This window comes from Cupressus sempervirens, chromosome 3, assembly GCF_028749045.1.
Source record: "Cupressus sempervirens isolate cs-2001-9-10 chromosome 3, ASM2874904v1, whole genome shotgun sequence".
In the NCBI taxonomy this organism is placed as follows: Eukaryota; Viridiplantae; Streptophyta; class Pinopsida; order Cupressales; family Cupressaceae; genus Cupressus; species Cupressus sempervirens.
In genome coordinates this window covers 759,945,049-759,969,905 of record NC_143120.1, presented here as the reverse complement: position 1 = coordinate 759,969,905, position 24,857 = coordinate 759,945,049, and positions in this window count along the sequence as shown.

Below are 24,857 nucleotides of genomic sequence, written 5' to 3'. Positions count from 1 at the left end.
GAGGCTCTAACTCAACAAGTTCTTCAACTCGGTAGATTCTTCAACTCAGCAAGAAATCTCATCTTGCTATATGCATCCAAGCTTGGTTAGGTCTTGTAACTTGCCCTTTCTTGGTAAGGACTGAGACATCACATGAACTACTATCCAACTTGGTGATCCCAATACATATAAAATGTTAATTTGGACCTTTTACTTGCTAATTAGAACTGATATGAGATATCTACTTTTGAATCATTGTTCCATAATCTCCATCAATAAAAAATTTGAGATGGTTGAGTTGCTCAACTCATTGACTTGGGTATCACCACTTTCATGACTATGGCTTTCATTCTCTAGATATTTCCTTATCCATTGTTGCCTCATTTGACTTCTAATATTGTTAGCCTTTACTTTCTTTTCATCTTCAAATCTTCCTTAGTTCATACAATTCTTAACAAGATGTCCAAGTTCTATAAATACAAAACATCTCTATATTGTGTCTCTCTTCCTCATGTGATGTTTTATGCAATTTTCTCCAGTGTGCCCATACTCACCACAATAGTGACATTTGCACCATAAATTGTAATCCCAACCAAATATAGATTTTGAAAATTATTCTATTGGATTCCATCTTGGTCTTATATTTTGATTATTTGTGCCCTTATTTGTTGCAATTAAAACACTTTCCTTCAATATTGGTTTTCTCTTTGCATTCACTTGCTCTATGTCCTAGTTCGTTGCAACTATAACACTTTCCGCTTGACTTTGATTTACCATTGCTCCAAAAAAATTTTGATGTATGTCCTATCTTTCCATAATTATTACAACTAAGTCTTTTATTCTTTTGAGCTCCTTGTTGAGATGATTCACCTACTTTTATGTATCTTAATCCTTCATTACCTTAGTGTCTAAATTGAGTTTTCTTATCCAACTGATTCATCATTTCTTGAGATTTCATAATCCTCTCATTAGTTTTCTTGTCTATGCTAAAGTCAATCTGTAATCTTTCATTCCCTCTCCTGATGTTGATAAGCTCTTGATTTGCATCATTGAGTTGATCAATTAGATCTTCTTGCTGAAGAGATAGTTGATGAATTTCATTGTCCTTTTCCTCTATCTTTTTAGTTAGCAATATTTTCTCTTCTTTGGCTTTGTCCTTTTGTTCCATGTCTTCACACATTCTAAGTGATTGAATTTCTTATTCTGTTTTCATATTTCTAACTTCTTCACGAAGATTAAGATTATTTTCAAGTAGATCTTTGATTGTTGCATCAACTTAATCTAAACTTCTATCTTGACAAATGTATTGAATTCTTTCTTCAATATAGAGATTGTCATTCATCTATGGTGCAAGGTCATTTCTTCTTTTTAGGGATTGAGAGAGATGCTCCTTTATTTTCTTGAATTGTTTCCATGGCTAATTGTAGATCCAAGTTTTCATTTTAAATAGCTTTGTCCATTCTATATACTTTCATTTCCCCTAATCTTTTCTCAAGTTGCTAAACTTCTAATGTGAGAACCAAAAGCTCTAATACCAATTATTTTAAATGTGGTATAGACTAGGTGACTAAGAGTGGGGGGGTGTGGTAGTGAATCAAGAACTAATAAAACCTATACTTTAACTCACCAATTAAACCTTAACAATATAATATGATCTAATTACATTCATGAAAGACTAAAAGCAATAAAAAATTCATAACACTCGACATAATATTTGGTAACCTAGAAACCTTCCAAATAGAAAGTAAAACTAAGGTGGGGATGATACCGAAAAGCTTTATTACTACAATATAAAGTTAGCCTATTAAAGATTACAATTAATCACTTTAGGTGATCTTCCCTATTATGAGTAATAAGGACTATTAAGTCCACCTTGTGAAAGAATTTACAACATATAATGAAGTATGCACTTAAATAGGAGATTTGGAAAAGGCTACTAAGTCTACATATTGGGATGAATCAATGGCTGATCTCTAATCTCCAACTTAGTTTGTTGAATGAGGTTCCTTTGAAATATAATGATCACCTTGTTATCATAGATAAGACTCTACTTTTCCTTATACTTCTTGTAGCCTTCTTAATTCACACTCATACTTCCTCTTTCTTTTTGTTCTTTGATTCCTTAGATATGATAAGATGTATAACATATATACCTATCTAACTAATTACCTTCTATAGTCAACTATAATACCAAATTCAATAATCTTCACTAGGTCAGCTCACTACTAGAACTTAGGTTCTAAAGACCACTCAGGTGATATCTTGAAACTCAATAACATTGTCAACATGGAAAACCATGGCATTCATTTGATACTGATGCATAGTTCACATTGATCACTTGGGAGTAGTAGAAACTTAATTACCACTTGGCGACTCAATGAATACTAAAGAACTTAGTAGATAATGAGATAATCGATTGACACTACATAGCTCGGTCAACACTACCTTCATTCACTTTTTTAACACTGACTATTTCATAGAGACTGATAAGCTCAATTAACACTATATCTTGTATGGTTTTCACTGATGAACTCAATAGACTCTGCGAGGCTTGACAAACATTCCAATCTGAATGGCTAGCTCAATAGCAACTAAAACACTTAGTATACATTTCTAGTTGTATGAGTAGCTGGGTAGTAATTGTAGAGCTTGGTAGCAATGTAGACAAACTTATTAAGTGTTTAGTTACTAACTTACAAACAATTTGACAATAAGGTTAACATGTGTGTGTGTGTATGTATATACATATGTACATATACATATATATACATATGTATATATACATATATATATGTATATACATATATATATATATGTATGTATATATTTATGTACATATACATATATATATATATATGTACATACATATATATACACACACACACACACACACACATACATACATACATACATACATACATATATACATATATATATATATATATATATATATATATATATATATATAGACACACACACACACACACACACACACACACATATATGTATGTATGTATGTATGTATAAATACATAGATAGATTCTTATATTATAGATGATATTACAATCTCTATTATAAATTATATAATACTATAATACCTATCCTTATCTATATGATCAATATTCTTTTGTGTGTGTGTGCGCGCACGTACGCGTGCGTGCGTGTGCATGTGCATGTGCATGTGCATGTGCATGTGTGTGTGTGTCACATAGAAATAAAATCATGTAAAATTATTTGTGTTTTTGAAAATTATAATCTATGTGAAAAGATACAAACCTTAAAAGGTATAATCCTTTTGAAAGGTCACAACACTTTATAATCATAGTCCTTTCAAAAACTAGAATATTTTAAAATCAATACATTGTTGAAGAGTCACAACTATTTATAATTATGACCCTTTCAAAGAGTCACAACCTTCCAATATCATTGATACATTATAAGAAAGTCACTTCCTTATTTTCTTCACATTAGTTTCTTCTTCTAATTTTCCTTCTTTTACTCCTATCTTTTCCATATCTTCCTTATTTTTTAAATATTTTTTCCTCTTTTATATCTTATAAAGGAGCCACATATCTTTATTGCATATTTCTTGTCATTTCATTAGATTTAGTTCACTTATATTAGTTTATATTATTTATTTACTTATTTACTTTGTAAAATACTATCTCTTTTAGTCAATTCTATATTTTTTCATCCATTATAATTTTATTATAAATTATTAATTTTATTTTTATATCTTATTTTATTGATAATATATTTTACTTTAAAAAAATTAAAATACTTTATAATTAAGCTATTTGTTGAAGAGTTACAACCATTCATAATTATGACCCTTTCAAAGAGTCACATCCTTTCAATATCATTGATACCTTTCGAGAAAGTCACTTCCTTATTTCCTTTACATTACTTTCCTCTTCCATTTTCCCTTCTTTTAATCCTATGATTTCCACATCTTCTTTCCTTCTTTTTAAAGGAACTATTCTCTCTTTTATATCATATTTTGAAGGAGCCACATTTCTTTATTACATATATCTTTACTTTTCATTAGATTTAGTTAACTTATATTATTTATGTATTTATTTACTATCTCCAATATTATCTCTTGTATTCCACTTTACATATTTATTCATCCATAATTAATTTTTTTATTGTTTATTTTTATATCTTATTTTATTGATAATAGAGAGAGAGAGAGAGTCTATGTGTGTGCTTAGCTTTATGGTTTCTTTTTATTGTTTACCCATGTATTTGTTAACTTTCTTCTCCTTTTATTTTTCATTATATTTTTTCTTTCTACTTTTCTATTCATTGTGGTCTTTTATTTATTTTCCAATTTTACATTTTTTGTTTGTTTGATTTATTTTTCTTTAACACCCTTGGTTGTTTTTTGTTTGAGTTGTTTTTGTTTGTTCTATTAGGTTCCTTTGACTCTTATTTATTTTTTATTTTTTTCTTCCACTTCATAAGTTTCCTTTTATTCTTTTACAATCTCCAATCATACAACTTTCTCCTTTAGCTTTATCATCCTAATAATGGATCATAGAGTGTGATCCAAAATGTTGATGTAAAAATAGGAACTTAATCGACCTAGTAAGTACAACAAATAATTGTAATGAATTATGAAAATCTACTATATTCTACATACATACATACATATATGTAGTTATACACAAACATGTGTGTGTGTATAGCTATATATGTATACATCCATACATATCCACACATACATATATATACATACACATACAAATATATATGTATATATGTATATATATGTATGTATATGTGTACACACACACACACACACATATACACAAACACATATACGCATATATTTATATACATGTATACATATATATACATCCATATATGCATAAACATGCACACACACATGTATGTATGGACCCTAAAATAGTCGCCTAGACTATGGGCCCCCATTCATCAATTTATCAATTTCCTGAATCAATGCATTGCAATATTTTATTGAATCAGTTCAAATAATTTTCCTTGATCAAATTATAATTAGTTTAATTATTTAAATATTTCCTAAGTTTTGATCATATTATTCTAAATCTTATTTAATTTTGTCTCACACAGATCACACCTTATTATCTCATATTGATTGTGAGAAGCCTCCCACCTCCACAATTGACTATATAAGGAGCTCTCTCCTTCTCATTTCATAAGAATAAGAAAAGTAATGGATGTTAGTTCCTATTTTATTTTTATGCTATAGGTTTGGAGAAGGAGCTTGAGCGTTAGAGTTTGGACATTGGAGCTTCATTGCAACCTCTCTTTTCTTGTCTTCTACTCTCATGCATCCATGGATTCGATCATCATGCTTCATCCTTTTATTTTCATATTAGCTTAGAGTCATATTTTCTTTCATAGATTAATCTGGCATTGTTATTTCATTTCATTTCATAGATTTCCTTTCTTGCATTACTTTGCATTGTTATAATTTATATTAGCTTGCATCTTCATTTGCATACATATTTGATGATCATGGAGACTATAATTCTTTCTTTTCCTCTTTTAATCTATTTTTTTATGGTGTGCTTGCATAGACACAAACTAGGTCAAATTGAGGGCCTTCATTACATACCCTTGCACTCTATGTATAGATGAGTCACCATTTGAGATCTCATTCTTGAGCAATCTTGGATATAATGACTCATAGAAGTGTGTCAATGTTTTAGAACACATTTTTTGGCACCCACCATTGGGCTTGTGAAAGAAGAAGGAGGATATGACTAGTTTATATGGGTGGGCATTTGAAAAGGACTCAAGGATATGCATCTACTTTGATCTTAAGGAACGATAGGAAATGGAAGGACACGAGGACCCAAGATGGATGACAAATTAAAATTAAAGAAAGGGAATTTAATGATTAACTTGCATTTAATTTTCATATGGTTTAATGCATGATGTGAGTTTTCATTTGGGTTATTTTTTGGTTATTATTACTCCTAACAAATAGATTTAAGATCTAAACCTAGGGTTTTCATAAGACATATATATCTTGTATTGGTTTACTTGTTATTTTCTTGGAGCACTTTATTGGTTCGTTGGATCAGTGGAGTGATACACACATGTTGCTTTGGATCTAAGGTTTTCTTATACATCTCTATAATATTTGGACTTTGGAATTAAAAGTGAACCTCTCATGTGTTTGGCTTGAGTGTTGTACATGCTTTCGTAATTCACATTTTGATTGGTGCTCTAAAATTGGACATAGATTTTATTTCTTGCATACATGTTTCACATAGTAATTAGTCCCAATGAACACTTTCTGGTGATTTTGAGAGAGTGGGCTTCATTTTATTTCCTTACACGCAAAGCTCTTCTTGATGATAGATCCCCTTGTAGGTAGGGAAGGATTTGATATTATTTCATTGTCTCACTTGGTTTATCTTCGACATTTTCTAATACTTTCATACTTGAGATTGGTGGTGATTGTTGTTGCCTTTCCAAACCTTAGTGAAGTGATTTCAAATTCATGTGTCAATGAATTTTTTTTCTATGTTTTGGTGAGGTAAAGATGCTAGAGGAGTATGCTCTGTTCCCTTTTGGGCACACCAAAAACTTGGAACCCTTCAATTTGAATTAAGTCCCCATGCGGTCCAACTTTGTGAGTCTTTCATGATTAGAGAGGGTTAACAATAGTAGACCCTCCAATTATTGGGTAAACCACATAGATAGAACCTCAAGCAGTAGTAGCCACTTTTTACATGGTAGCAACACCCACTATATAAATGTCTTTGTGAAAGAAATCTCCATGGGTGTAGTCTTTTCTTGAGCTTACAGATTTCCTCAGCATTTTTGATTAATTAAATTCTTGGAGTGTGTCAAAACCTTGGTTGATGCAGGAGCATCCAGAGGTATAAGGGCAATCCTGTGTCAGCCAAAAAAAATGTACTTAGACTTAGTTTCTATTTCATGTGTTTTCATTTTTGGATACCCATTTGGGTCAAATAAAGGTTCCAACTCTGACAGTTCCACTATTAGTGTTCTAGGATAGAGTATTTGAATACCTTGGGATACATGTAAATGCTAAAAAAAATAGGAGTATATAATTGAGCTATCATTTTGGTGAACTGGAAGCTGTAACTTGGCCAAATCAATGTAATTGTAATTTAGAGCATTTTAGAAAAAGAATCAGGTCAAAAGGCCCCATGGTTTGAAAGTTATTGCAATTTTTCAATTTTTGGAGACCTCCTAAGAGTGCTTCAAAGTTAATTTAGGCACATTAAATGACCTCGAACAGGGCCAAAAAATGGGAAATGAGAAAATGTAGTCAATAGGGCTATAGAGCACTTCGACAGGTTTCCAAAAATGTAAACGATTTGTCAATCGAAGCTACGGTTCAAAAGTTATGCCTCCTGAAAGTTTGGTTACTATTTATGGATTCTTCTAGATTTGCGTCGACTTCTAACATAGCTTCTAGAACCTTCTATTTGGTCGATGGATGCCAACTAGCACTTTTTAGAATGTACTCCTAATCCTTAAGCCTCCAGGGTCTATTTAAAAACATTTCTAGCATTGTAAAAGGAAATTCAGAGTGGAGTTTAAGAGAAGGTACTGAAAGGAGAAATTATCTCCAGATTTATACTATTGTAAGCCCATAGGGCATGTTTTGAAGTCTATTTTCTCTGTACTGAATGTATTAGCTATTTACAAAGTTAATAAATTTTTCCCTTTCCTATTGTTTCCATTATGTTCTTGGGTTGTGTCCCCATCAAGTGGTATCAGAGCTGGTTTTCCTAACTGTGTAGACAAAGCACCGACTATGAGACAGTTTGCACCAAGATTGTGTGGTTGTGTGTTTGAGTTAAGAAGATGCCTCCACCAAGAGAGCATGGTGGAAGGGCCAGAGTTTTTAATCCTGAGGAGGTTAGAGCCCTCCAAAGGCAAGTATAAGTGTTGCAAGAGGAGCTCTGTAGAGGAACAAATGTTGCTGCAGGCGACAAAAGTGAGGATGACAATGATGAAGAAGAAATTGGACCAGAAGGGGAATTTGATGGGGAAGTTCTAAATTAGGTAGAGGAAAGGCTTTTTAGGGCCATTACTAAGTTTGGAAAAAGACCTACAATTGATGTGGGTGTATTTTCAGGAAATTTGAAGCCGGATGAGTTGATTGACTGGATCAATGAACTAGAAGAGTACTTTGAGTATTAGGATATCAAGGATCGAGATAGGGTTAAGTTTGCAAAGGTCAAACTGAAAGGCCATGCCAAAATCTTGTGGTAAGTGGTTCAATTGGAAAGAAATAGAAGAGGAAAGGATAAGATCACAAGGTGGGATCATATGGTGGACAAATTGAAGAAGCAATTCATTCCTGTTGATTATGACCTTGATTTGTTTAAGAAGATGCATGGGTTAAAGCAAGAAGGAAAATCAATCCAAGAATATATATAGAGGAGTTTTACCAACTTCTGATTAGAGTAGGGCATGCAAAAGAAAATAAGGAGAAGGTTTCTCATTATATTAGTGGGTTGTGACCTAGCATCCAGGAGGAATTAAGTCTGATAAGAATGACCAGTGTTGAAGAGGCATACCAGTTTTTCCTACGAGTTGAAGATAATATAAATAAGAGGTTTGAAGGGAGACAAAGAGGGCATGGTCAAGGAGGAAGTGGTAGTGGTAGGTCATATGGAGGTTGAAATGAAACCCACAAGAAAAATGAAGATGTGGGTACTAGCAGGCACCAGAGGAATGAGGGTTTCAACTGCTTCCATGATCAAGACTTTGGAAATCAGAGAGGAAGAGGTAGAGAACATGGAAAAGGAAGAGGAGGCTTTCATGGTACATATTTCCATTACAATGAAGAAGGTCATAGTGCCTTTGAATTCCCTCAATGACAAGGAAGGACAAAGAGGAGAGCTGAGGGTTGAGCTAGGGTTGCTCATGTGGATGATGATGCACAATCATCACATTCAAAGGATGCTAAAAGAGGAGAGACTTTAGTAAATGAAAGGGTCCTACTAAGTGGTGAGATTGAACTAGGACAATGGAGGACTTTATTCCATACTAGGTGCAAGTGTAAGGATAAATGTTGTGATGTGATCATTGATGGTGGTAGCACTGATAACTTGGTATCAAAGGAGATGGTCTCTAAGTTTAAGCTCAAGAGGGAGAAACACCCCCAACCCTATCGGATTGCTTGGTGAAAGATGATCATAAGGTCCTAGTAAGTGAACAAATTTTAGTGAAATTCAAAATTGGGAGTTACCATGATGAAGTTCTTTGTGATGTTATTCCAATGGATGTTTGTCATCTATTATTGGGAAGACTGTGGTAGTTTGATAGGCATGAAAAACATGATAGTCATGTAAACACATACTCTCTAACAAAGGATGGAGTTCACCACAAAATGAAGCCCATGAAAAAGGAAGGCAAAAAGGTATATAATAGTGCTAGGAATTGTCTTGTTGATGGAAAGAAGTTTTTAGATGGCATGAAACATTAGCATATGTGATACGCTTTGATTCTTAGGAAAGATAAAGAAGGTATTAGTGAAATACCACTTGAAGTTTCAAATTTACTAGATGAGTTTAGAAAAGCCATCTCTAATAATGTTCTAGAAGGATTGCCACTGGTAAGGCAAATCAGTCATCAGATAGATTTAATTCCAGGAGCTAGTTTGCCTAGCAAGGCTGCTCATAGGATGACTCCTACTAAAACTGAGGAGCTAAATAGATAGGTTTAGGAGCTATTGAGGAAGGGCTTGATTCGGGAGAGCTTGAGTCCATGTGTAGTACCTATAGTACTGGCACCAAAGAAGGATGGAGAGTGGAGGATGTGTATAGACTCTTGAGCTATAAATAGGATAACCATCAAGTATCAGTTTCCTTTTCCAAGAATGGATGATCTTATGGATTGCTTGAGTGGAGCTTAGTACTTCACAAAGATAGATCTCAAGAGTGGCTATTATCAAATATGGATTCGAGAAGGAGATGAGTGGAAAATTGCCTTGAAGACCAAGGAGGGTCTTTATGAGTGGTTAGTCATGGTCTTTGGATTGAAAAATGCCCCAAGCACCTTCATGCGGCTTATGAATGAGGTATTTAAGAAATTCTTGGAAAAATTTGTTATTATCTATTTGGATGATATTTTAATTTTCAGCAAGACTTTGGAAGAACATTTATTGCATATTTGTAGTGTCCTTGAAAGGTTAAGGGAAGAGAAACTATTAATTAATCTGAAGAAGTGTATCTTTGCAAAAAGGGAATTAGTCTACTTGGGCTTTGTTATATCACCTGAAGGTCTCAAAATGGATCTAGAGAAGGTAAAAGCCATCTTGGAATGCCCTACTCCAAGGTTTGCTACTGAGGTAAGATCATTTCATGGTCTGGTTAGTTTTACATAAATTTTATTAAGAATTTCAGTGGCATATGTGCACTCCTAACTAACACAATAAGAGGGGATATAAAAGAGTTCAAATGGATTGCAGCAGCTGTGAGAAGTTTTGAAGTGTTGAAGAAGAAGGTGACAGAACAACCTATGTTGGCACTTCCAAATTTTAGAAAGGTATTCCAGGTGGATTGTGATGCTAGTGGAAGTGCTATTGGAGTTGTATTGAGTCAAGAAGGTAAGCCTATTGCATATTTCAGTGAAAAATTGAATGATGCAAAAAAGAAGTATTCTGTTTATAATCAAAAGTTCTATGCAATAGTTCAAGCCTGAAAGAAATGGAGGCATTATTTATTGCCGAAGGAATTTGTTTTATATACTGATCATCAGGCATTATAGTACCTAAATAGCCAAGGTAAATTGAATCAGAGGCATATGAAGTGGGTAGAGTTCTTGCAGAGCTATACATTTGTGTTGAAGCATAGAAGTGGAAAATCTAACAGGGTTGTAGATGCACTAAGTAGGAGATAGTTGTTGCTTACAGTAATGCAGGTTGAAGTAGTTGGGTTTGATGAACTCAAGAATCTATATCTTGAGGATCCTGATTTTGCTGAAGCGTGGAAAGCTTGTAAAGAGCCTATTGTTATAGACAAAACTAAGTGGTTAGACTATCTGATTTAGGATGGTATGTTATTCAAGGGCAGTCAATTATGCATTCTAAGGAGTTCCATGAGGGAAAAATTGATTAAGGAGAAACATAGTGGAGGGATGGTAGGACATTTTGGTCAAGAAAAGACCATTGCCATTCTTAGAGAACATTATTTTTGGCCTCAGATTTCATAGGATGTGAAGAAGTTTGTATAGAGTTGTCAGATTTGTCAAGTTGCCAAGGGATTTAGTCACAATACTAGACTATATCAGCCATTGCCTATTCCATCAAAGCCATGGGAGGACATAAGTATGGATTTTTTTCTTGGATTGTCGAGTACACAAATGGGTAATGACTCAGTATTTGTGGTGGTTGATAGATTCTCCAAAATGGCACATTTTATTTCATGCCACAAAACTCATGATGTTGTCCATATTGCAGACTTGTTTTTCAGAGAGGTGATAAGACTACATGGTCTTCCAAGGAGTATAGTTTCTGATAGAGATACTAAATTTGTAGGGTATTTATGGAGAACATTGTGGAAGAAGTTGAGAACAAACTTGAAATTTAGTTCCACACATCACCCGCAAACTAACGGCCAAATAGAAGTGGTAAATAGAAATTTGGGCAATTTGTTGAGATTTATAGTTGGGGATAAGCCCAAGGGATGGGATTTGATTCTACCACAAGCAGAGTTTTCTTACAATAACTCTATAAATAGGAATACTAGTAGATCACCATTCTAAATTGTATATGGAAGTAGCCCAAGGACTGCACCAAAATTGAGGAAGATAGAGCAAGGGGAGAGGACAAGTGCTGAAGCTGAAGAATTTGTTGAACATATCAAGCATCTACATGGGGAGGTTCAGGCACACATTGCCAAGATGAATCAAGACTATAAAGCTAGGGCTGATCAAAGCAGAAGACATAAGGAATTCCAAGTAGGGGATCTAGTCATGGTACACTTACAAAAAGAAAGATTTTCGGCCGGTACTTACAACAAGCTAAAAATGAAGAAATTTGGCCCCTGCAACATTTTAAAAAAACATGACTCAGGAAATGCATATGAGGTGGAGTTGCCAGATGGTATTCACATTTCTCCTATTTTCAACATTGCAGAATTAACAGAGTATCATGATGATGGTGTAGATGAGGAGTCAATGTTAGAGCCATGTCCAATTCCCACTTCTAAGAAAGAGGAGATAGAAGACATTCTAGATCATCGTGTGGGTAGGAGTACCAGACATAGGTAGTATGAAGAGTATTTGGTCAAGTGGAAAGGATAGCCGATTGAGGACTCAACTTGGATATTAGCAGCTGAGGTTTCCCATTTGGGATTTCCTCTACCGTTTATAAAGTGACAGGGTCACTTTTCAATCTACCCTGGGTGTTTGATGCAGGAGCATCCAGAGGTATAAGGGCAATCTAGTGTCAACCAAAAACAATGTACTTAGACTTAGTTTCTATTTCATGTGTTTTCATTTTTGGATACCCATTTGGGTCAAATAAAGGTTCCAACTCACAGTTCCACTATTAGTATTCTAGGATAGAGTATTTGAACACATTGGGATACATGTAAATGCCAAAAAAATAGGAGTATGTAATTGAGCCATCATTTTGGTGAACTAGAATGTGTAACTTGAATAGACAAATGTAATTGTAATTTAGAGCATTTCAGAAAAAGAATCAGGTCAAAAGTTATTGCAGCTTTTCAATTTTTGGAGACCTCGTAAGAGTACTTCAAAATTAGGTTATGGGCATTAAATGACCTAAAATAGGACCAAAAAATGGGGGATGAGAAAATTTTGTCCATAGGGCTATAGAGTGCTTCGAGAGCTTTCTAAAAATGTAAACGATTTGTCAATCGGAGCTACAGTTCAAAAGTTATGCCTCCCGAAAGTTTGGTTACCGTTTTTGGATTCTTCTAGATTTGTATTGACTTCTAACATAGCTTTTGGAGCCTTCTATTTGGTTTGTGGATGCCAACTAGCACTTTCTAGAATGTACTCCTAATCCTTAAACCTTTGGGGTCTATTTAAGAACATTTCTTGCATTGTAAAAGGCAATTCGGAGTGCAATTTGAGAGGAGGTATTGAAAGGAGAAATTATCTCCAGATTTATACTATTGTAAGCCCATAGGGCATTTTTTAAAGTCTATTTTCTCTATACTAAATGTATTAGCTATTTACAAAGTTAATAAAATTTTCACTTTCTAGTTGTGTCCATTTTGTGCTTGGGTTGTGTCCGCATCATTGGTGCACAAAGATTAGATTTTGCCCACTTGAGATTGCAAGAGTTGTAGAGTTGACCATTACTACGAACCATAGTGTAGCCCAATTTTTTTTTTCTAGGACTATGTGCAATATTTCTAAACACTTTGAGAATATATACATTAGTGGTTCTAGGGATTAGATTCATACTAAGAAAGTATTCTTGTTTATGTGTAGTGTTGATTTGTCCTTTGCCCATTGCTTGTATACGTTTGTTTGAACTCCTTGAGTTCTGTCTTGCATGCCTAATTTATGATAAAAAATCTATTGATGCATCTAGTTGGTCAATTAAAAAAATAAATAAATTTGAGTTTCTGAGTTAAAACCTTTCTCAGTTTGTCATCCTATCATTTCTAGTCCTCCTTGGTTAATTTGGGTCAGATTAGGTCAGTTATCCCACTTTTGGAAGCTTGTTTATACCTTGGATTGTTGTGTTTTTATCTCTTCAATTAGTAATATTTGATTTTATGAGTGACCTTGCTTGGAGTCGATGAGTTAGAAACTATCTTTGTTGAGAAGATAACCACTTGGATTTGATGTAGGGAACTCCCCTTAGTACCATAAACTCATAACAGAAGCAAAGAAACAACAAAAAATGTGAGAAAAAAATATGGACTTCTTATTTGTGCTACAAATGTGAAATTATATAACTCATAAGTACAACATGCTAACCCACATGGGTGCCTTTAGTACAATAATTTGCAAGACAAGCTATGAAGTATCACCTAGAGATGTCCCAGACAATGTTTGGGCCTTTCTTAAATAGATAGCTTTATGCCACTTGGGATGTTTCTAGATGCTCAAAATTAATACTTAAGGTGAATGGACCTTAACAAAACATATAGAGTTGGCCAAATACATCTTTGACAATTATTTTAGAAATTTCAGGTGGCCCAACTTTGGAAGGCCATAACTCATGAACCATTTCTCTGATTGGCTATTATAACCACTTTTAAAAATTGCTAGCTTCTGATCTATAGGCTTGGAATGGCACTAGCACCCTTCCATTGAGTTTTCAAACCTCATCCAGGCACGCTAAGGCCTCCAACGATGAGCCTAAATATTTTTCTACAAAATTTTCCACCAAAAATCTGCAATAACTTATCCAATACTTAAGCTGGAGCAATGAGATTTTTATGGTAGTTTTATATCTCTAAAATGAACCTTCCTATAGAAAATGAGAACATTCTAAGCTCATATGAAAAACTTACTAAAAATAGCAAGTTCCCATAAATAGTAACCACTCTTTCTACTAGTCCTTATTAAAATAGAAAAGACTTAAAATAAAATATTCTTTTGGTGATGCAAGACTTAAAATGAAATATTTTTTGGCTGATGCATCAGACACACATTATAATTTTAAAAGTGACCCTGTCATACCTCAGGTGTTTAGAGGAAAGCCAAGATAGTTAACCTACTTCTTTGCTAACCATGATGAATCCTCAACTGGCCACCCTTTCCATTTGACTAGATATTCCTCATAAATTATGTTTATAGTACTTTTTCCAACACAACTATCTAGTATTTCCTCAATCTCCTTTGTAGCTAAACTAGCTACTAGAATGCTCCACTGTGCTTCTGAAACTTCATCTCCATCACCTTCTTCATAATACTCTGTCAAGTCTAAAATATTCAATACTGGTGAAATATTCAATTTAGTAGGCAACTCCACTTCATACGCATTTCTAGAATCATGTCTTTTCACTATCTTGCATGGTCCAAACTTCTTCATCTTCATCTTATTATATATACCCATTGTAAAATTCTCCTTTATCAAATGAACCATGACTTCATCTCCAATCTAAAATTCCTTATATGTCCTTTTCACATCTACCTTAGCCTTATACTGTTTATTCATCTTTATGATGTGCTTCCTCACCTCCTCATGGACGTTCTCCAAATGTTCAGCAAAATCCTCTACTTCAGCACTACTTATCTCTCCTTTATCCAACAACCTTAATTCAGAAGCATTTCTAGGACTACTCTCATATACAATCTGAAATGGTGATTTACCAGTACTCTTATTAACAGAATTAATATATGCAAATTTTGCCTGTGGTAAAATCATGTCCCATAATTTTGGTTTATCTCCAACCAAAGATCCTAGAAAATTTCTCAAACTTTGATTCACAACTTCTATTTGTCCATCAATCTATGGATGATGTGATGATCTGAACTTTAAATCTATCTTCAACTTCTTTCACAATGTATGCCAGAAATAGCTAACAAATTTGGAATCTCTATCTAAAACTACACTAATGCAGAGCATCTTAAAAATTAACCAAATAATAGGATACTTTCTAATCCTTTCATCATCATATCAATAATTTCATAATGTAGAGGCATCTCATGAGGCAAAACACAACATGTTTTAACACAAAAACATCAATTCTTCTCCATTTCCATATCCTGATTTCTATGTTTGATTACATTATTCATAGCTTCCATTTTAAATATCTTCTTGAAAAACCCTTTGGTGGAATAATTCCAAATTATGAATAATAAAAAATATCCAAAGATGAGCCAAAAATAATAAATAAATTTCATGTTATAGTAGATGTACTTAGACCCATTTCATCTACCATAAACCAAAAGTAAAAATAGTAACCTTGCCTAGGGCATCAATTATCTTTTACAAAACAAAATAAAATAACCCCAAAAAAATTCCACATTATCCATTTTTCAGTTTAGTTTCAAAATATATAAGTCACTTTTTTTCCCCTTCATAAATCATTATATAAGATCAAACCTTTGTTTCCAACACCATTGAAGGCATTTAAAAACTAGTTTTCACTCAAATCTTCATAAATTTCACAAGTTCAAATGAAAAATGATTCAAACCAATTGTAAATGAAAGATAGTTCACATATATTTCTAGTGAATATTTTTATAGGTATTGAGTCTCAAAAATGTGTCTATACCACACGCTGCAACATGACAATAATCAAGGAATCTCAAATTTGTAAATACCCACTTTGACCAAAATGATCATAACATATTCATTTCTCCATAAAATTGAACCAAACCAAAATAATGAGGAGGATTGATCATTATATCTATATATTACTATATTAAATGGTTTATTTTCCATATAGGGCTGTACAAGGCCTATAAACAACCCTAAAACTAAAAAACCAATCAAAACCACAACAATACATTGCACCAAAAATGTATCAAAGTATTTCCTCTTCTCCAGTATTGATTTGGTTCAACCATAAAATTGTATTTATATCCATTTTATAGTTAGAAACCTTCCTAACTACCCTCAAGACCAACCACATACCTTTTTATATCATTTTTGTATTGTTAGCAACTTTCTCAATGTTGCATTTTACAACTTTTTATGCAACTTTTACATTTTTGACAAAATGACTTCAAATATTTGTCAAACCTCTGTATACATATCCAAATGGAATATTTAGGAAATTTTATAATTCTTTTATCCTTCCATGGGTTTTCACAAATTTGACCATGTAGACCTAAACGTGACCTATTTGACAACTTGAGCAAAATTGTGCACGTGCTTACATTTCTTGTCAACACCTTTACAAATGGATTCAAAATGAATCAATACATTATATAATTGACTTAAATCACTCAAAAACCTTATATATCTCATAGTGACCTCTAGGATTAGGTGCTCCTACACCATACTACTAGCCTTGAAAATTTTCCAAGTCTATTGGAAAGGAGTGCCATAACCTGCAAAAAATTATAACAAAAATATTCATCTTTACCTTCCTTTGATTTTACCTCTTGATGCCTTTATCACCATCATCTTTTCCCTTAAGGACACAAGACTGTACTCAAAATCATCTCCTTAAATACTCCTATCAGTGGAACATCAATGATTTTCATATAAAGATTCCATAAATCCACCATTCCTCTTGCTACTACACAACTACCAACCTATTGCCATCTTACCTATCCAAGACCTTGGAAGATGCAATACCACCCTCTCTTAGTGGTTTCTCTCTTTATACCTTCTACCCACCTACATCCTAATGGAGAAAATATTAAGATCCCTCCTTAGGTCTTCCACACATACACTTTCTTACTACATATTTGATGGATAAGAACCCTTCAACAAAAACTCATCAACAAAACAAATACAAATCTCTAAGGTCTTGGTGTGGTTGCCTCCCTCGGTGCTCTACCGACACACTCAAGATCTTCAAGCTCTGATACCAACTTGATGTAGAGAATCTTACAAATCAATAAATAAGTGGGATATATTATGATCCCTTCAAAATTCATTTAATAATTCCATTATTAGAGGCATCTCATAAGGTAAACACAACATTTATCAATATTTCACCATTTACATAAATCGATTTCTATTCCATAAAATATCATTCATAACCTTCATTTCTAATAATGTATTGCCAAAAACTTTGGAGGATTTTTTTAAACTCATTCCTTCTAAAATATATTTGAATATGAGCCCAATCCAACAACCCAAGTATAAGCTATACTATCTGCACCAAGACCCATTTTCTCTGTCATAAACTAGAAGTAAAAATAGTAACCCTACCTAGGGCATTGATTATCTTTCACAAAAAAAATTAAAATAACCCCAAAACAATTCCATGTTATCCATTTGTGAGACTAGTTTCAAAATATTTAAGGCATTTATTTTTCCCATTCATAAATCATTCTATAAGATCAAATCTTTGTTTGCAACTCCATTGAAGGTATTTAAAAACTAGTCTTCACTAAAATCTTTATAACTTTCACAAATATAAATGAACATGATTAAAACTAGTTGGAAATGAAAGGCAATTCACATTTATTTCCAATGACTATTCTTTGAGGTACTGAGTCTTCAAAATGTGTCTGTACCACACCCTGCAACATGACTATATTCAGGGAATCTGAAATCTACAAATACCCACTTTCACCAAAATGATCATAAAATATTTACTTTTCTATAAAATTGAATCAAAAAAAGTTAATTAGAAGGAATAATTATCATTATATCTATCTATTACTATAATACATGGCTTTTAGGTCATACAGGGTTGTACAAGGCATAGAAACAACCCTAAAACTAAAAGACCAATCAAAACCACAACAATAGAATGCATCAAAAATGTATCAAAGTATTTCCTCTTCTCCAATATTGATTTGGTTCAACAATAAAATTGTATTTGCATCAATTTGATAGTTATAAAGCTTCCTAAATATTCCCAAAACCAACCATATATCTTTTTACATCATTTTTTTATTGTTAACAACTTTCTCAATGTTGCATTTTACAACTTTTTATGCAACTTTTACATTTTTGACAAAATGACTTCAAAACTTTGTCAAACCTCTCTATTCATATCCAAATGGAATATTTAAGAAATTTTATAATTATTTTACCCTTCCATGGGTCTTTTTCACAAATTTGACTGTGTAGAGCTAAACATTACCTATTTGACAAGTTAAGCAATATTTTGCACATGCTTACGTTTCTTGTCAACACCTTTACAAATGAATCAATATAGCTTATATTTGACTTTAAATGAATCAAAAACATTATATATCTCATAGTGATCTCTACGATTAGGTGCTCCTATACCATATAGTTCTTGGCAAACCATGTAATCTCAACACTTCTTTGAAAAACAACTCTGCTACATGAACAACATCACTAGTCTTTTTGCAAGGAATAAAATGTGCCATCTTTAAAAACCTATCAACCACCACAAAAATGGAATCATGCCCATATTTTTTCCTTAGTAATCGATGAACAAAATCCATCCTAACATCCTCCCATGACTTCATTGGTATAGGTAATTTCTAATACAACCCTGTATTCTGCTGCACTCTTTTTGCCATCTTACATACTCTGCAATTTTGTATAAACTTCATCACATCTTGCTACAACTATGGCTAGTAATAATTTTCAGCTACCAAAGCTATGGTTTTATGATTTCTGAAATGTCTAGCCAATCCTCCACTATGCTTCTCCTTGATGAGATTCTCTCTCATTGAACTTCTAGGAATGCACAATTGGCTTCCATTGAACAACATACTATCCTAGATCATAAAATCCAACCACTTTGTCCTTTCAAGTGTAACAAGATCTGTGCACATCTTCCACACTTCACCAAAGTTAGGATCATCTAGATAGAAAGTACTAAGTTCCTTGAACCCAATCGCCTCCATCTAAATTTTTGTTAGCAAAAGTTGTCTTATACTAAGAGCATCTACAACTTTGTTAGACTTCCCACTCGTATGTTTCAAAACAAAATGTATAATTTTGAAAAAAATCATCTCACTTTAAATGCCTTTGGTTCAATTTTCCTTTACTATTCAAATATTGCAAAGCTTGATGATCAATACACAAAAAAAACTCCTTAGGAAGAAGATAATGTCTCCACTTCTTCAATGTTTGAACTATAGCATAAAATTCTTGATCATTAAAATAATATTTTCTTTTTGCATCACTCAACTTCTCACTGAAATAAGCAACAATTCTAGGTCTTCTTGGCTCAAAACAACTCCTATTGTAGTACCACTAGCATCATAGCCTATTTGAAACACCTTGTTAAAATCAGAAAGTGCTAAAATAGGTTACTCTGTAACTTTATGTTTCAATAGATTAAAAATCTTATATGCTCCTACAATCCACTTAAACTCTTTCCTATTGCCTCTAATTATTTTAGTGAAGGGTCCACAAATATTGCTAAAATCTCTTATGAACTTTCTATAAAATGTATCTAGTCCATGAAAAGATCTTACGTATATCACACTACTTGGAGTAGGCCATTCAAGGATAGCCTTAACTTTCTTTTGGTCCATTTTCAGGCCTTTTGCTAAGAATTCAAATCCCAAGTACACCAACTCCTTCTTTAGAAAAATGCATTTCTTCAAGTTTATCAACAAATTTTCTTCCCTTAACTTATCAAATACCTTTAGAATATGAATCAAATGCTCCTCCAATTTCTTACTAAAAATCAATATATAATCAAGGTGAATAATGATAAACTTTACCAAAAACTCCTTCAGTACCTTATTCATAAGCCTCATGGAAGTGCTCGATGCATTGGTTAACCCAAAAGGCATGACTAACCACTCATATAGTCCTTCCCTTGTCTTGAAAGCAGTCTTTCACTCATCACCCTCTCTGATAAAAATCTAATGGTACCCACTCTTTAGATCTATCTTTGTGAAATACTGATCTCCACTCAAACTATCCATAATATCATCCATCCTTGGTAATGGAAATCTATACTTGATTGCGATCGTGTTGATAGCTTGAGAGTCAACGCACATCCTCCATTTTCCATTCTTCTTTGGTGCTATACTGCTAGTATTGTATGTATGAATATGTGGCCTCTGCTAACACACACACACTTCAACATGGTCTTTATTTGCGAATTCATCTCAAAATGAACATTGGATTGTTCATCCAAAAATTAGCTGGCAAGGCGACCTGTTGCCTTCTATCTAAAGGGATTTTTCTTGTTAGATATCCTTAGATTTGAGGTGTTAAGAAACCAAACCCTCTATGAATGAAGGATTTAAGATATGAAATTAATCTATATGATTATGCAGATTAATCTAAAATAAGAAATGCATTCTAATCTTAGAATAAGTAAAGGAAACTAGATTAATCATATGCATATTATGCTAAATGAAATTAAGCTAAGGATGCAAATGTATGTAAAATATGAGCAAATGTGAGTATGAATTCTAGCAGCAATTTGATGCAAATTTCAAATTCATCCTCTCCCAAAATGAAGAGATGAGGGTCTCTAAAATAGACGTTCCTGGAATCCATCAATGGTTGAGATCGATTTCAATCAACAGTCAGGATTAAAGGTGAAGTTCAGTTATAAAGGAAGATTCGCCAATTAAAGGCAGTTAACTTATTTAGTTTGAGTAGAATAAGGAGTTAACTGATTTAATTCCTTTTTGATCAACAGTGAACTGGAAATTTCCCTTTTTGAACTGAAGAAGAATTTTGGAGAGATATTTAATTTAATAAAATGAGATATGGTCTCATAAATATATTTCCTATTTAATTAAATAATTTTTTTTAATTAATTAAAGAATAGCCCTCCATTTAATTAAATAATTTTCTTTAATTAATTAGAAATACCTTTCCCATTTAATTAAATAATTACATTTAATTAATCAAGATAGGCATATTTATTAAATTAAATAAATTTAATCCCATAGTACATTAGTCTTAGGAGATCATTAAATTATAATTAAATCAAGTAGGTTTAATGCGACTAATATGAGTAGGTACTATAAGAATTAAATAAGAAATGTGATGAATGCATATTAGGGTCTTCTGTATCTGACAATTAAGTCAAGTGGCATGTTAGATCAAGAATGTGTCTAATGAAATAGGACTTTAGCAATTATCGAAATAGACCAGAATTGGTATCATGGAAATGAGCCAATTTTAGGGTATTACATTTTGCCCCTCTTTGAATGAATTTGCAAGCAACACGTTCAATTCAAAGAAAATCAGAAAGTATGATGCGCAGATAAAAAAAAAAAAAGAGATTGGTTCTGAAATTGATTTTACGGAGACCAATTGATGAGTTTTTAAGGACTATCTCTAGAACAGAGCTTAATCCCAAGGAATCCAAGCAGAATGCCTAGATACCTAAATTGAAATAGATAAGCTTTTGAGGATCATCTCCAGCAAAAAGCATAATCCTAAGGAATCCAAGTAGAACACCTAGATACCTAAGTTGAAACAGATAAGCTTTTAAGGATCATCTCCAGTACGAAGCTTAATCCTAAGGGATCTAGGTAGAACACCTAGATACCTAAGTTGATAAGATCTAATTATGAGTCACAAAATCATACCCAGAATGAGGGTTGATCCTTAGGAGTTGAGGTTTAGATTGTCTCAATACCTGTCCATCAGACTCAAATAAAAAATGTTATAAGATGTGATCAAATGATGAAAAGATGAAGTAGATGACAAGGATGCCAGAAAGAGGGGGACAAGATGCCCCAAGTAATGAGATGCCCCAAGTGAGAAGGACATAAAATGGGAACCAGATGCCCCAAGCAATGAGACTCAAAATGAATTGAAATTTAGTTCAATGATGTAATCATCCTGCCCCCTCGGGAGCAAAATTGAAAGATGACACACCAGAAGTATGATTTAAGGAGAGTGATGAAAGATACAGAGTAAATAAAAGGTTTAGTAGAATATAGAAGGGATTAGAATGATCATAAGAAATATAAAGAGATTAAAACAATTAGAAGAAATATAAAGAGATCAAAATGATCTTAAAGAAATATGAAGAGATCAGAATGATCTGAAGAAATTTGGAGAGATCATAATGATCTGAAGAAATATGAAGAGGTCAAAATGATTTAAAGAAATATAAAGAGATTACAATGATCTGAAGAAATATAAAGAGATCAGAACGATCTAAAGAAATATGAAGAGATTAGAATGATCAAAAGAAATTTGGAGGTTGATCCGAAGTGATTTCAAGATCCAAAAGACCAAGTTTGAGTTGAAAAGATTCCAAGAATTGCAAAGTATCAAAAATATTTGGATTGCACAAAAAAATTTTAAATGCATTTTGAGCCACTTAAATGTGTCAGATTTTGAATTTGATCTTGAAAAATGGGTTCAGAGCAACCAAAGTAGCCAAGAGGGTGATTAATCAATCATTGTGTAGTCTGTGAAAGAACATGATACTTTGAAAAGATCAACAATCCCTCATCAGAGAAGGTGAAAGTATATTTGCAATTGATTTTCATGCTTATGCAAGTGAAGTATGCAATGCAAGACTATGTTAAATGAAACCCTAGGTCTGGTTACCAAGCCTCGATATTTAATCATCACCGGATATAAAATAAAGCTTGTATGTTATACAATTCCCACTGACATTGAAATCATGGAAATATGAATATAACATACATTATTGGTTTGTTAGGATTAAATGTAAGAATTTGAGGCACAAGAAGCTAGAATGACCAGAACATTTGTCCCTTTTAATGTAGCAAGTTAACATAACCATCAAAGTATAAATTCTAGGATGACCTGAATGTTTCTTGCATGATAGGCACACCGAACACATGGGAGATCCCTCTTATGCTAAGTATTCAGTACTCATTCTATCCACAACAACCCTTGTCTTCGTAACCTAAGATAGAGGTGCATTAGATATACTCATAGTGACCCATACGTTCACTTAGCAGGATGAGTATCAATATTTACTATAGCATGAAGAGTTTACTCCAACAAACAAGGAGAAGAACCAACGTTATTGGCATATTCATATAAAAAGAGTCAAGGTACACACGACCATCCAATATGAGATGGAGGCTCTTATAGTGGACAACCCTCTTATAGGAATAAATCAACTTATTGGAACTAAACTGCAAACAAAAAGTAAAGAAAAGATCATGCCCCTAGTCATTATTTCTCTAGTCAAAGATGACATCATCAAGTTGCTCGAGGAGATATGGTAAAGCAAAAAACAAAGCAAACATAGAAAAAGCCCAACATATCCAAACAAGTATATCATTTTTGAGTTCATTTTTTGGATTGATTTCAAGTGTCAGTGTCCAGAACATGTTTGAAAGAAATCTCTTCAGTGGGGTGACAACAGTAGGCAGATGCATCCAAAACGACTAGTGACTAAGGTCAAAGAGGAATCTTCACGATGAACCTAAGAAGGATTGAGCGACAATAGACAGACACAACCGAGATGACTGGTGACTGACGCAAAAGGGATCATCCATAAAGGAATCTGGAGACATGAACTTAGCAACAGTAGGCATACATAGTTGAAACAATTGGTGACTATTGCGAAAGAGATTCTATGAGGAGAATCTTGAAGAGAGTGTCATTGGAAATAGTAGGCAGATGCAGTGAGGACCACTGGTGACTATCACGAAGGAGATTCTCTAAGGTGAATCTCAAAAAGAGAGTGACACTAGTGATAGTACGCAAACACAGTGAGGACTACTAGTGACTGTCACGAAGGAGATTCTATAAGAAGAATCTCAAAAAGAGAGTGACACTGGCAATAGTAGGCAGACGCAGTGAGGACCACTAGTGACTATTGCGAAGGAGATTCTATGATGAGAATCTCAAAAAGAGTGACACTAGCGACAGTAGGTAGACGCAGTGAGAACCACTAGTGACTGTCATGAGAGAGATCTTCCATAAAAGAATTTGGAGAAATAACTTGAGCAACAGTAGGCAGACACAACTGAAACAACTACTAACCATTGTGAAAGAGATTCTATGAGGAGAATCTCAAAAAAGTGACACTAGTAATAGTAGGCAGACGTAGTGAGAACCATTAGTGACTCTCACAAAGGAGATTGTATGAGGCGAATCTTGAAAAGAGAGTGACACTGGCAATAGTAGGCACACATAGTGAGGACCATTGGTGACTATTGCGAAGGAGATTCTATGAGGAGAATCTCAAAAAGAGTGACACTAGTGATAGTAGGTAGACACAGTGAGAACCATTGGTGATTGTCACAAGAGAGATCTTCCATAAAGGAATTTGGAGACATAACTCGAGCAATAGTAGGTAGACACAGTTGAAACAATTGGTGATCATTGTGAAAGAGATTCTATGAGGAGAATCTCAAAAAATTGACACTTGTGACAA